This window comes from Myxine glutinosa, chromosome 2, assembly GCF_964187855.1.
Source record: "Myxine glutinosa chromosome 2, kmMyxGlut1.1, whole genome shotgun sequence".
Taxonomy (NCBI): domain Eukaryota; kingdom Metazoa; phylum Chordata; class Myxini; order Myxiniformes; family Myxinidae; genus Myxine; species Myxine glutinosa.
The window spans coordinates 60,143,833-60,159,358 of NC_136262.1; the positions used below are offsets into that span (position 1 = coordinate 60,143,833).

The 15,526-nt window shown below is 42.6% G+C and overlaps 1 protein-coding gene across 8 annotated transcripts in view; it reads right to left on the bottom strand.

The window, feature by feature from the left end:
- Positions 1–15,526, bottom strand: part of LOC137421761 (DNA (cytosine-5)-methyltransferase 3A) — a 240,098-nt gene that overhangs the window by 152,266 nt on the left and 72,306 nt on the right. The window contains exon 1 of one of the 8 annotated variants that reach the window (XM_068108124.2): positions 706–831. The exons of the other annotated variants lie outside the window; for them this stretch is intronic. The gene's annotated coding sequence lies outside the window, so the exon portion shown is untranslated. Of the gene's footprint in view, positions 1–705; positions 832–15,526 lie in introns of those variants that run through there. 8 annotated transcript variants of the gene reach the window in all.

Sequence of the window (15,526 nt, forward strand, 5' to 3'; positions counted from 1 at the left end):
CACCTTTAGTAGTGGATGTAATAATAATTGTACATTTCTGTTATTATTATTATTATTACTAGGGCATGCCCGTACGTGGGTGCAATGCCCGTACGTGGGTACGTGGGCGCGAGTACGGTGACAATCCCCCCCCCCCCCCCTCTATTTACATGAAATGGTTTGGTCCATGAAATGGTTTGGTCCATTCGCAAAGCCAAAGCGAACGGCTTGCGAGTACGGTGACAATCCCCCCCCCCCCCTCTATTTACATGAAATGGTTTGGTCCAAAGCGAACGGCTTGCGAGTACGGTGACAATCCCCCCCCTCTATTTACATGAAATGGTTTGGTCCAAAGCGAACGGCTTGCGGAGTTTGGTAAAGAAATCGCCATAGCTCGGTAACTACTTGTCCGATTAATATGAAACCTTGAAAAGGCACATCCTCGGGTCCCCAGCAATATACCTGGCAAGTTTAAAGTATATCGGACCCGTGGTTGTCGAGAAACAGCGGTCACAGACAAACACACAAACACACAAACACACAAACACACAAACACACAGACACACAGACACACAGAGATTACTGGAATTATAGATAGATGATAAAAAAAATTAAAAATCTTTGAATATGTTTTACTTAGGAAAACAAGAATATTAAATTTTCTGGAATGACATTCCAATGTTCGTCAAACATAATTGATCAAAACACTAAGCCTGTTGACTTAACGGTTAAGGTGGATGGCTTAAGATCTTCGGGTCTTGAGTTTGAATCCCTGTCGTGCCGTTAAATAACACAAGGTGGGCTGACTCAGCCTGTCATCCTTCCGAGGTCAGCAACAGGAGTACCACCTTACTGGAAGCAAGGGGCACTGCATCAACGGCACAGCCACACTGTCAGCAATGATGCAACCAACAGCCACAGGCTGCATACAAAATAATAATACCAAAATAATAATACCAAAATAATAATAATACCAAAATAATAATACCAATAATAATACCAATAATTAATACCAACTTCTTTCCTGAAAGTCCTTGGTGTCCTTGTGTTTTATACTTCTCCCACCTCCCTTCCCCTTCCCACGCCTCCTCCCCCCAAGCCCTCTCCCTCCCACACATCTCCCGATGTCCCTGCTCTCAAATGTTGTTTGTGTGATTCCCCTTCTCTCCCCATCTTGTCTACCGCTCCCTCTTTTTATAGATTTTGTTTGTCTGTTTGATTTTTTTTTTTTTGTGATAAATGTTAGCTCTTTCACGAGCCTCTATTCTGTATACAAATAACGATACTAATCCAAACACTACACCTGCAAACAAAATACAAAGTGAACACACACCTGGTCTTCATCAGGTCAATCATCCAAGCGAAGCGCAGCAACTAGCTCGATCCATGGCAAATGGCATGACCAACAAAAAACACACTGGGAGTCATGACTGGCGGTTACAGATAACCAGTACAGTCGTGACATCTCTCGGGAGTCGTCATCACCACTTCATCTTAATGCGCCGCCGCACCCCACGGACTCATCTGCAGTCACATCAACGCTCCTTGCAGAGTTTGGTACCATTTCCTTATTATGCCGATGTAAATCTCCACACATATCTCTACCATGGGAATAATTAATCTTGCACGGCCTCAAACTTGTTTCCCCTTAGATAGCAAAAAGCCGCAAAGACTAGAAATAAGCAAAGGATTAATACATTTTCAAAGCTTGAGTAGTTCGTACAAGGTTAACCGACATAAAAAGGATGATAAAACATAGTGGGTTGGTAAAAACATTGTGGGTTAGTAAAAACATAGTGGGTTGGTAAAAACATTGTGGGTTAGTAAAAACATAGTGGGTTGGTAAAAACATAGTGGGTTGGTAAAAACATAGTGGGTTGGTAAAAACATTGTGGGTTAGTAAAAACATAGTGGGTTGGTAAAAACATAGTGGGTTGGTAAAAACAGTGGGTTGGTAAAAACATAGTGGGTTGGTAAAAACATAGTGGGTTGGTAAAAACATAGTGGGTTGGTAAAAACATAGTGGGTTGGTAAAAACATAGTGGGTTGGTAAAAACATAGTGGGTTGGTAAAAACATAGTGGGTTGGTAAAAACATAGTGGGTTGGTAAAAACATAGTGGGTTGGTAAAAACATAGTGGGTTGGTAAAAACATAGTGGGTTGGTAAAAACATAGTGGGTTGGTAAAAACATAGTGGGTTGGTAAAAACATAGTGGGTTGGTAAAAACAAAGTGGGTTGGTAAAAACATAGTGGGTTGGTAAAAACATAGTGCGTTGGTAAAAACATAGTGGGTTGGTAAAAACATAGTGGGTTGGTAAAAACATAGTGGGTTGGTAAAAACATAGTGGGTTGGTAAAAACATAGTGGGTTGGTAAAAACATAGTGGGTTGGTAAAAACATAGTGGGTTGGTAAAAACATAGTGGGTTGGTAAAAACATAGTGGGTTGGTAAAAACATAGTGGGTTGGTAAAAACATAGTGGGTTGGTAAAAACATAGTGGGTTGGTAAAAACATAGTGGGTTGGTAAAAACATAGTGGGTTGGTAAAAACATAGTGGGTTGGTAAAAACATAGTGGGTTGGTAAAAACATAGTGGGTTGGTAAAAACATAGTGGGTTGGTAAAAACATAGTGGGTTGGTAAAAACATAGTGGGTTGGTAAAAACATAGTGGGTTGGTAAAAACATAGTGGGTTGGTAAAAACACAGTGGGTTGGTAAAAACATAGTGGGTTGGTAAAAACATAGTGGGTTGGTAAAAACATAGTGGGTTGGTAAAAACATAGTGGGTTGGTAAAAACATAGTGGGTTGGTAAAAACATAGTGGGTTGGTAAAAACATAGTGGGTTGGTAAAAACATAGTGGGTTGGTAAAAACATAGTGGGTTGGTAAAAACATAGTGGGTTGGTAAAAACATAGTGGGTTGGTAAAAACATAGTGGGTTGGTAAAAACATAGTGGGTTGGTAAAAACATAGTGGGTTGGTAAAAACATAGTGGGTTGGTAAAAACGTAGTGGGTTGGTAAAAACATAGTGGGTTGGTAAAAACATAGTGGGTTGGTAAAAACATAGTGGGTTGGTAAAAACATAGTGGGTTGGTAAAAACATAGTGGGTTGGTAAAAACATAGTGGGTTGGTAAAAACATAGTGGGTTGGTAAAAACATAGTGGGTTGGTAAAAACATAGTGGGTTGGTAAAAACATAGTGGGTTGGTAAAAACATAGTGGGTTGGTAAAAACATAGTGGGTTGGTAAAAACATAGTGGGTTGGTAAAAACATAGTGGGTTGGTAAAAACATAGTGGGTTGGTAAAAACATAGTGGGTTGGTAAAAACATAGTGGGTTGGTAAAAACATAGTGGGTTGGTAAAAACATAGTGGGTTGGTAAAAACATAGTGGGTTGGTAAAAACATAGTGGGTTGGTAAAAACATTGTGGGTTGGTAAAAACATAGTGGGTTGGTAAAAACATAGTGGGTTTGTAAAAACATAGTGGGTTGGTAAAAACATAGTGGGTTGGTAAAAACATAGTGGGTTGGTAAAAACATTGTGGGTTGGTAAAAACATAGTGGGTTGGTAAAAACATAGTGGGTTGGTAAAAACATAGTGGGTTGGTAAAAACATAGTGGGTTGGTAAAAACATAGTGCGTTGGTAAAAACATAGTGGGTTGGTAAAAACATAGTGGGTTGGTAAAAACATAGTGGGTTGGTAAAAACATAGTGGGTTGGTAAAAACATAGTGGGTTGGTAAAAACATAGTGGGTTGGTAAAAACATAGTGCGTTGGTAAAAACATAGTGGGTTGGTAAAAACATAGTGCGTTGGTAAAAACATAGTGGGTTGGTAAAAACATAGTGCGTTGGTAAAAACATAGTGCGTTGGAAGTTTTCAAACATGGTCACTTTTACTCTACGTCTCCCAACTGATACCTTCAAAGTTACAATGTCTTCAGAAAGTTCACACCCCTTGACTTTCTCACATTTTGTTGTGTTAGTCTTAATTTTAAATGGATTAAATTAAGATATTTTTTATCGCTGATCTACACACAATACCCCATAATTTCAAAGTGCTTTTTTTTCTTCTTTTATTTTAGAAATTTCTACAAAACAATTAAAAATGAAATTCAGAAATATCTAATTTACAGTATATGTATTGAACCCCCTAAGTCAATACTTTGTATAAGCACCTTTGACAGTGATTACAGCTTCGAGTCTTCTTTGTTATGTCTGTATCAGCTTTGCACGTCTGGATTTGGGGATTTCTCCTATTCTTCCTTGCAGATTTGCTCAAGCTCTGTCAAGTTGGATGGGGAGTATCGGTGAACAGCAATCTTCACGTCTTTCCACAGATTCCCAATGAGATTCAAGTCCGGGCTTTGGCTGGGCCACTCAAGGACTTTCACATTCTTGTTCTGAAGCCATTCCACTGTTGCTATTGATTGTATGATTGGAGTCAGACTTGTTGGAATGTAAATCTTTGCCGCAGTCTGAGGTCTTTTGCACTCTGAAGCAGGTATTCCTCAAGGATCTGCCTCTATTTGGCTCCATTCATTGTTCCCTCTATCCTTACAAGTCTCCCAATGCCTGCCGCTGAAAAGCATCCCCATAGCATGATGCGGCCACCATCATGCTTGACACTAGGGATGGTGTTAGATGTGTGATGAGCTGTGCTCGGTTTCTGTGCTGTCATGTGCTTTTTCTGTGCATGACCACATGTGGTTTCTGTGCATGACCACAGAATATTTTACTACATGCTCTCGGTCTTTCATGTGCCTTTTTGCAAACTGCAGGTGTGCTGTCTTGTGCTTTTTCTCAGGAGTGGCTTCTGTCTGTCTGGCCTCTCTCTCATAAAGCCTTGATTTGTGAAGTGCTGCAGAGACTGTTGTTGTTCTGGCAGGTTTTTCCATCTCAGCCAAGGAACTCTGTAGTTCTGCTAGAATGGTCATTGGGTTCTTTGTCACCTCCCTGACCAAGGTCCTTGCCTGGTTGCTCAGTTTGGGCGGACGGCCAGCTCTAGGAAGAGTCTGGATAGTTCCTTATTCTTTCCATTTATTGATGAAGCTCACTGTGCTCTTGGGAACTATAAACACTCTAGAAATTGTTTTATACCCTTCCCCAGATCTATGCCTCCTCACAATTTTATCTCGGAGTTCTATGGACAGTTCCTTGGACTTCATGGTAGAGTTTCTGCTCTGACCTACACTGTCAACTGTGGAACTTTATATGGAAATGTGTGTTTCTTCCTAAATCATGTCCAATCAGGCCACAGGTGAACTCCCATCAAGTTGTTGAGACATATCAAGGATGATCAAAGGAAATTTGATGCACCTGAGCTCAATTTGGAGTGTCATAGCAAAGGGGTTGAATACTTATTGACTGAATTTCAGGTTTTCATTTTTAATTATTTTGTAAAAGTTTCAAAAACAAAGTTCCACTTTGACATTATGTGGTATTATGTGTAAATCAGAGATTTAAAAAAAATCTCTTATCCATTTTAAATTCAGGCTGTAACAACATAATCTGAAAAAGGTCAAGGGGTGTGAATATTTTCTGAACGCACTCCATGTTGTACAGATTTGGCTATGAGATGTCAAGATTAAATTTTCTCTAAATACATAAACACTGTGCTCAAAATGTACACTCTTTTTGAAAGCAGATCTTCAGACAGATTAACCCCAAACACTCGGCCAAAATAGTCTTTATTCTGTCCAAAATATTGTTGCGTTATACATGCAAGATCTACGGTCATGGAAAAGTGAGGTGACAGGTGGTTAAATGAACTGACAGTTGGGCCACATATGGTTCTAACAAGTAGGGGAATAAACTTGTACAGTAAAAATAGGGGAGGGGGTGGAAACGCAGTAACCTGCTAGTAAAAGGGTTTGGTTCGGTATGGTTAATGGGTGTAGAAAATATCACAGATAGGGGGGATGAGGAATGACATGAGTTGTTGGTGCATCACTTCCTAGCTGTCTCTAATTGCTATCTTGTTTTGCCCTTAACCTTTGTGGTATAACAGTAGAAGAGGTACGGTAGCATTTTTGACAAGTTTACATCCTCATATAACAAGATGAAGGATTTCATCCGTAGATTTCATCTATGAACGATTTCATCCCCAACCGTAGATTTGTATCGCTCTATTTTTGTTTGACAAACATAATGTCAAAGGCCGACACTAGCCAGAATCGGTTTGCTATGGCGTATTAGACCTTAATTGGTATGCAACATACTATCAATCAAACTGGCATATTAGACCACAATTTTTCAGTTCTCAACGTTAAAAAGATCTTCCTGATGTATATTTTCTCATGAATGTCAATTCTGAGAAATCTCTTTCTTTGTGCCTGCCATGCTTCCCATGTGCCTGCCATGCTTCCCATGTGCCTGCCATGCTTCCCATGCTTTTTGAAAGCGTACGATTCTAAGCATATTTAAATCGTCTCCGTCTGTCCGTATATCCGTCACGCTATCTCTTCCTAAACGGTTGTTCAGAAATTCACCAAACTTGGTAATTATGATCACCACATGGCATGAAGGTGCAATAGCAGTATCATTTTGGCCCCACCCCTGGGGTGAGGTCAAAAGGTCAAACATCAAAAAACGCAATCACAGGCACATTTTAAATCATTTATTATGAAACTTTGTGTATGCAATCAACATTGGGGTATACATGAAATATGTAACGGTTTTTTTTGCATTTGACCCCGGTGCCCCAGGTGGTGGGGACTTCGGGTCACAGGGGCCAAAGCAGGAAAATAATTTTTTAATTCAAATCTGATATTGAGTCGTTCCTGGTGGAACCTTTTGCCATCTTTCAGCTTTGATTTAGGTGGGAAGAGTGGGATTTGCAACTTTGCTCTACTTCATCTTTAGAGATATTTGGTGCATTTGAAGTTCCATCTGTAGGTGTTTTGTTTTTGTGGTTCCTGTTATGTTTGTAACTTGTGGTGAGACACATACATTTCCATTCTATAGCACAGTCGGTGCACGTGTAAGCAGAAAAAAGAAGAAGAATCACAGCTTGACCTTTTACATCACAGAGTAGCCCATGATTCTTGAAATAGTTGGGTCTATACTCAGTTTCACATCACAATAGTCAGTTCCACATCACACCTCCCTTTTGCCAGATTACGCATGGCATTATCGGTAAATGGAATGTGGAGTACAACTTCACATATCTAATCTACATGGCCTTTTTCTTGACCACCCACTACTTTTCTGTGGTGAGGTAACATCTCCTTTTACATTCGTATGTTGACCACTATATTGGTCAACATAAGCAGGACGGTAATACATGCATAGGAAATGTCGATTCCTCCACATAACTCGACCGGTTCCTCCACATAACTCGACCGGTTCCTCCACATAACTCGACCGGTTCCTCCACATAACTCGACCAGTTCCTCCACATAACTCGACCGGTTCCTCCACCTAACTCGACCGGTTCCTCCACATAACTCGACCGGTTCCTCCACATAACTCGACCGGTTCCTCCACATAACTCAACCGGTTCCTCCACATAACTCGACCGGTTCCTCCACATAACTCGGCCAGTTCTTCCATATAACTCGACCGGTTCCTCCACATAACTCGACCGGTGCCTCCACATAACTCGACCGGTTCCTCCACATAACTCGACCGGTTCCTCCACATAACTCGACCGGTTCCTCCACAGAACTCGACCGGTTCCTCCACATAACTCGACCGGTTCCTCCACATAACTCGACCAGTTCCGCCACATAACTCGACCGGTTCCTCCATATAACTCGACCGGTTCCTCCACATAACTCGACCGGTTCCTCCACATAACTCGACTGGTTCCTCCACATAACTCGACCGGTTCCTCCACATAACTCCACCGGTTCCTCCACATAACTTGACCGGTTCCTCCACATAACTCGACCGGTTCCTCCACATAACTCGACCGGTTCCTCCACTTAACTCGACCGGTTCCTCCACTTAACTCGACCGGTTCCTCCACATAACTCGACCGGTTCCTCCACATAACTCGACCGGTTCCTCCACATAACTCGACCGGTTCCTCCACATAACTCGACCGGTTCCTCCACATAACTCGACCGGTTCCTCCACATAACTCGACCGGTTCCTCCACATAACTCGACCGGTTCCTCCACATAACTCGACCGGTTCCTCCACATAACTCGACCGGTTCCTCCACATAACTCGACCGGTTCCTCCACATAACTCAATCGGTTCCTCCACATAACCTGACCGGAAGCAGTTTTGACGAGGTAATCACGCCTGGTATGCACCTTTCATACTACTTTCCCGACAGATTCCCATTTCCTATTGATGGGATATTGAGCAATGACTTCTGAATGGATAACGAGAGGTTTCAAATGCTTAAGATGTTTATCATCATGCCACTTAGCCTGCTGATAGATTGTTGATGCTGTCTTTTCGGCCTCACCTGCTGCTGTCTGCCACTCAGGTGCAAATGCACGGCCGTGATTAGGTACAGCAGAAAGTGTAGGTTTACCAAATGCAATTTGGGCAGGTGAACGGCCGCCGACACATGAGGTGTTAAGCCAACCCAGCAGTCCAATACAGAGAACTCATCCTCGTCAGTATTACCAATTTTGGTCGCCATGGCAATTGACGTTTTTATACTTTTCACGGCCACCTCTGCATGTCTGTTTGATCTCGGTCAATATGGTAATAATGGGTGATGGGTTATGCCCCAACGGTCAAGAAATTTGGCAAATCCCAATGAAGAGAATTGTGGATCATCATCAGTGCGCAATCTCACAGGAACACCGATGTCTACAAAGAAACTGCGTAAAGCGCGAATGAGCAAGCGTGTTGTGGCATGTCTGCTCAACAGGTATACACAATGCCAGCCCGACAATCGGTCGGTGTACACATGATAATCAAGGCCAGTGTGCATGAAGAAATCAGAGGATACATTCTCAAACACATGAGTCAGTGATGGCTCCCCCATCAGAGGTTTCCCTTGCTGTGAAAGCTGCCTCTCCTAGCATTTGGTGCAAGAACAGGTGATGTTGATGATGTTGTTGTTCATGTTTGGCCAGGACATGAACTGATGGGACCATGTCTTTGTGCGTTCAATTCCTTGGTGTGAAGCGTGCAAATGATGGAGTGCATCTCGACAGGTTGCTACAGCACAACGATGCGGGATCCGTACAGAATGAGACCATCATCCACTGTTAGATCATTGTGAATACGGTATAATTACTTGACACGATGGTCAATGGCTCCTTTGTTGGATCGGAAACCATCAGTGACAGTTTGCATCAGAAGGCGATAGGTAACGTCATTGCAAGCAACATCCTGTAGTTTTTCAAGGTTGGGATTTTGAAAGGGGTCTCCAGACAGACGATCATTGATTTGTGGTGTAGTGGAGGCAACAAAGTGATGAATGAAAAACTCCGTTTCTGCTAGTAGATCCTGAGTTGGGGTTCATCCACTGGATGACCTGAAGGTACGTCCGAAAGTGCGTGTTCGGTGCCTCTCCACCAAGTGGTGGTGAAGTTGTACGGTGTCAGTTTTCCCACAATATGCTGCAGGCAAAGGTTCTTAATGGCATCCAATGTATATGAGTTGAAGATAGTCACAAAGGGTCTATGGTCCACAACTCGGTTAAATGACGAAAGTCCCATGAGGTACTGCTTACATTATGATGTGGCCCAAGATACGTCCAATGCTTCGAGTTCAATCATAGCATACCTGGATTCCATGTCTGAAAGGTGACGTGATCCACACTGGACCAGTCTATGATGCTCACCCTGTAACTGCAACACAGCAAAACTGAAGCCGTGTTAACAGTGATGCATCCCCTTGAAGCAGGGTGGGTAACTTTGGATCAAATGCCTTGTCATGTTCCGCAGTCCAGTCGAAGACAACTCCTTTCTTGAACAGTCCATATTGTTGTTCCGATGCATTGGCAATGTCTGCCGAAAAATTGTGTAGCTGGTGAACCATTCCGAGAAATGAGCGAAGATCTGTGATGTTGGTTGGAGTCGGAAAATCTGTGATCACGTTCAGCTTATCAGGATCAGAAGCAATACCATTCCGTCCAACAACATTTGCACTGTTCTTTCAACAACATTTGTTGTTCAACAACTTGTTCAACAACAACAACATTTGCGCTGTTCAACATTTGAAGCAACAATGCGCTGTTCATTTGTTTTAGGACCATGGCATCGAACACATGAATTCAGCAACAAGGTCTGGCCTGACCAGGTTGTATAGCTGTGGTGATGGGTCAGTATCTGGGTTGATTTAAGGGCAAAGATATGAGCATAGTCATCGAGTTGAGTCATTGCGTCATTAATTTGAACCAAAAACAGAGTTTAATAAACAGAAGATATAAAAACAAATATCTTGCACAGAATCAAGGCTCGTGGATGAACTAGAACATAGAATGGATAAGAGGCAACATAACAAAATGAACAGCTGGTGTTTTCACCAGAAGGGGGTTGTTGGCAGACTTTATTCGCCCTGCTGAATCTTGGTTGGGACAGGGCACGGAAAGAGCAGAGGGTGCAACCACAAAGGAGGTGGTTGAAGATAGAGACAGCACCGACATGTCTGTGATGTTAAAGTGATAAGACCATTGACTCAGCTTAATCACGGGAGATTCCAATTTTCTTGAAGGCCTTGGTTTCCACAGCGTCAAGCTAAACAAGGTGTGAGACATGGGCGTGCGCTAGCCCAGAGAGAAGAGCAGTACTCCATCAAGCTGTGGATCAATGGCATGTATGGGAATAAGAGTTCAGATTTCCCAAGGAAGGACTTTACATGACGGAGGATGCCCAAGAGGAGGATGACTGGCTCTGGGGGCCAACTTCGAGGTGTGGTTTGACAAAGAAAGATCATAACTGATACAGAGGCCCGAGTTTGAGTGACTGAACGTCTTCAAATGTAGTGTTAAGGAGGTAGATGGGAGGGTTTGCCAGATGGTCATTTCAGAGAGAGAGAGTGTTAGTGAGAGTGTGAGGTTTCTTAAAATTGAAAGACATTTGAAGTGTTTCACCAGCTCATGATTCAATGAAGTTCTGAATAGTAAGGGCATTTTATGAGATATTTCACAAATCTGTTAACTAAATTGTTACCAAAAAATTTCTTCACCAATATGTTTGTAAAGGTGTGTAATAACATGTGTTAAAATGTTGAAGTTCAACTCCCGTGGGAAACCCAGAAAAAAAGCTGTTGAATTCGGGTACCGAAAAATATTTTCGAGAATTTTTATTTTTTTTAATCGGCCCTTAAGTAACTTATGAGGGGTCAAATAAGGGTTTTTCATGATTCTGAGTTGATTGTTAACATTTATATTTTCACTTTTACATTTACACACAAAGTAGCTTTTATTTCACATACATATATAATACTCAAGAGTTATTTCTCATTCACAATGTCAGAAGTTTCAACAGTCATTGTCTATGTCTTCTTCAGACTCAACAACATCATGACTGCAGTTTCTGCATGTAATGCCATTACAGACTCCACAGGCCGAGATGCACGTGACCCCATTCTTCTTGCAGCTGCATCGCCGGTTGCTGCAATCTCCATGACAATTACAGCTCGTGAACTGCAATAGCTCCTCAGGAGCCGTGGGGTCCAGTGTTGGAACTGGCTCATACCCATGCACACCTATTGTCCATCCATAGTCACTGGGGTTCAGAGACATGCTCTGTAGAAGGATCCAGTCCTGGGTCTGCAGGTAGGCACGGAGTGAATGTTGTGCAGCTGCACCCTCTGTTGGAGGTAGAGTCTCTGGTTTGATCACTCCTGCCGCTGCCTTCCTTGAGAACATGTTGTACCGAATTTCACCCAATGTAGTATCTCGTCCATGGTAAATGTTGTCCAGAAACTTTGCTCTTGGGGTCCAGTTTGACATATCTGGTCGAATCTGGAGATTACAGCAGGAATTCTTGGTACGCCGGATGTGGTCGTGATCTTTTGGTGATCTGCTGTAGCCATCAAAGACCACAATGATCTTCTGGGAGCAGCGGCCCAGATACTGCACGTAGCTCAGGTAACTGTTGGCGATCTCCTGCCAGGTCTGACGTTGTTCCCACTTCACCATGTAGACAAGCCATCCGCCATCAATTACGAGGGTGCAGCAGGGTTGGTTAGTCAAGTCAAGTGGATCAGTTAACGCCTTCAGGCTTGTATTTGAAAAGTCTGCCTTGTTTGCCTTGTTCATCTTCTGATCTCTGTTGCTGAACAGGGACAATGGGAAGGGAGTCAGCTCATACTGTAAGCTTGTCTCAACTGTCATATCCCGCTGGGCGAAAATGATCAGTCGGTTGAACAACTTTAGTGAGTCAAGGTGAATCTTTTTCTCGTTGACCAAGGGAAATTTTCTTAGTGATGACAGGGCTTTTATCTTTGACTTGACATCCATGGTCGACGTCACTGACTGTCCATCCAGCTTGATCTGCTTCTCCATCCCAACTTCAGCTGCTCTCTCAGCATTGACTGCGTCATCTCCAGTGCTTGTGAATCCTGTTGAGAAAGACACGAGCAACTCCTTGTCTCTATCGTTGTCGAATGGCTTGATCTCCTCAAACCATTTTAGGACAAGTTCAACTGCCTCTGCATCTCGCTTCATCTGTGTCTTGGCAAGGTCTCTGTGGACTGGAACATGTTTACTGACGTCCTCCTCCATCCGCCGGTTGACATCAGACAGGTGACTGAGGGTGAGCACCCAGCATTTGTGGCCAGAAAAACTGTTTCTCATTCTTCCTCTGCTCAGTCCACCTTGTGACTTGGCTGCCTTCATTAATGTCTGCTCAATGCAAATGTCACACCATGTGCCGGACCACTCATGACTTGAGTAACGGACAACGTGGTTCCCGTGGGCAGTGAGACGTTCTAAGGTGTCTTTGTAAGCAGGCAAAGTTTCTAGTTCCTTCATGAGTTGACAGTACAGCCGTGCGCCCTTGGCATACTGATGATGGCCTGCAGCGGCAAAGATGTGAAGCATCTTGGTAACAATGCAGGACAGATGCCCATTGTGGTCTGCAAGTCGCTCGGTTCTGATAAAGACCTTGATCACATCTACCATGTGGTGGTACTCCACCCAGAGTGCAGGTGTTCTTCCTCCTTTTGCGAGTCGTTTGAAGGTTTCTTCAAACCTTTGCTCAAACACTGGCACTACTGGGTCTGAGTGTCTGGCTCCCATCTTCCACAAAGACACTTAAATTTATTTTAGTACTTATTTAGTATTTTAGTACAAAGACACACTTATTTTTCCACAAAGGAGTGTCTGTGGTGAAATATAAATGTTAACAATCAACTCAGAATCATGAAAAACCCTTATTTGACCCCTCATAAGTTACTTAAGGGCCGATTAAAAAAAATAAAAATTCTCGAAAATAATTTTTCGGTACCCGAATTTAACAGCTTTTTTTCTGGGTTTCCCACGGGAGTTGACCTTCAACATTTTAACACATGTTATTACACACCTTTACAAACATATTGGTGAAGAAATTTTTTGGTAACAATTTAGTTAACAGATTTTCATATGTTTCCCTTACTAGAAGAGAGTGAAGAGGCTGCAGCCTACCTATCTGAAATAGAGGGGATGTTACAGCAGAGGGTGGAGTCATAAAATAGATAGAGGATTTTCCAGAGAGATAGAGAAATCATTGATGAAGATTATGAATAGGACTGGGCCCAAAACCCTGCCTTGTGGCACTCCAGCCTTGACAGGGAGAGAATATGAAAAGATCCCATTGAGAGCCACACTTTGGCTACGAGAATGGAAGAAATCAGTACGCCAAGTGTGGATTTAGCCTTGGATGCCATAGTGAGAGGGTTTGGAGACCCTGGTGGGATGCTCGACGGTATGGAATGCTCAATATACTGTATGTCTAGAGAGACGTTCCTGATCTCATGTCTGACGTGGAGGATGTCAATTCATCCTTGGGAGAGCAGAAGCAGAATGTCAAAGGTTGAGCGACCTGGTCTGAATCTGAACTGATGGTAAGAGATCAGGTTGTTGGAGAAGCCGAAGGATTTTACATCTCCTGCAATGATGGATTCCATGACCTTGCTGATGAAGTAAGCTGATAGGTCTGTAGTTAATAGAATCGGTTTTTGTACCTTGAAAATGCAATGTAGTTAAGTTGGCTGATTTCCAAGCAGATGGAAGATGACCTTGGGCAAATGATATGGTGAACAGAGCAGCAAGGGAATGTGCAAGGGCAGCTGCACCAGTTTTTAGGACATGTGAACTGATCCCATCTGATCCAGTTGCAGCATCAGTCGAGGGATGCCAAAAACGTATTCACCTTCTCAGGTGCAAAAGATGCAAAGTCCAGGAGCAGTTGGGTGTAATAGGATAGAGTGGATACAGACAGAGTTGGGGACACAATAGTTTGAAGCAAACACAGAATTGAGGCATTCCTTGCTGGTATAGATGTATTGCACCGATACGTATTAGAAGCAATCATCTCAGAATGCCAAACACATCAGCTGACAATAATGTCTAGAAGCATATAACCATTTCTATGATATTTGAAGTATATGAGGTGCATTCATATTCATTTCCGCCAACTTCTCTCGTTTGTGGAACTGCCTTCGCAAAATGGTTCAACCCCCTTCATTCCTATGGGCTTCATGTAGGAGGTGTAGGACCATCTCATGTCATCCCCCATTCCTATTCACAATCTTTTCTGCTCCCATTAACCTTTGACAGCCCAACCATCGTACTTGCTGGTTATTGTGTTTCCTCCCCTCTATCTCCTTCCTGTCTTCCTGTTCATTCATTCCCTTGCTTATTTTGTCCCTTTCTGGCCATACTGTCCCACTGTCGGTGTGTTGCCGTTTGATCCTCTCTCATATTGCTTTTCCATGAGCCAATATATTGTATACACAAAAAAACGTTTTGCATGCATACCCATCAATAGTTATGCAATGGCAAACACATGTGAGATGGTTCTGTTGTTTTTTTCACTTTCACTGGTTGAACAGGACACCAACCATACATCACCTGAATGTACAAAGCCAATTTTTCTTTTCTAGCATTTTTGGGATGGTGATTATTATGCTACAATTGCATGCAACAAGACAGACATACAAACAAAACCAATGGAGGATGTTATGAGAAACAACATGAAAAACTCCACTGTAAAATTTACACCAAATGCACTAACTATACAGCGCAGTACAGTATCGCACAAGAAACATTGATGGATGGAGACGCGATTCAACAAGTTTAGAAAAATGATCGCTTGGAAAAGTTTCCTAGTAAAGGAATTCTTGAATGTTTTTCCAAGTATTAATCATTATTCAAAACTTGTTGCAAAGGCTGCACACATGCATCAATATCGGTTTCCTCCATGTATGGACGTGTTTCGGTCTCACCAAATGACCGACATCCATCGCTCATGATGAACGGATGACCCTCCTTCGACCATCAAGCTCATAAGGCTGTCGAGGCAGTTTAATTGGCTAGAGAGCACGATCCTAGATAGGTCATGACTCTGACACAGGATATTCGACTGGCTCACGCCCAGCAAGATGGTAGGCCTACTCATTTTGTTGACCTTGGAAGGATGATAGG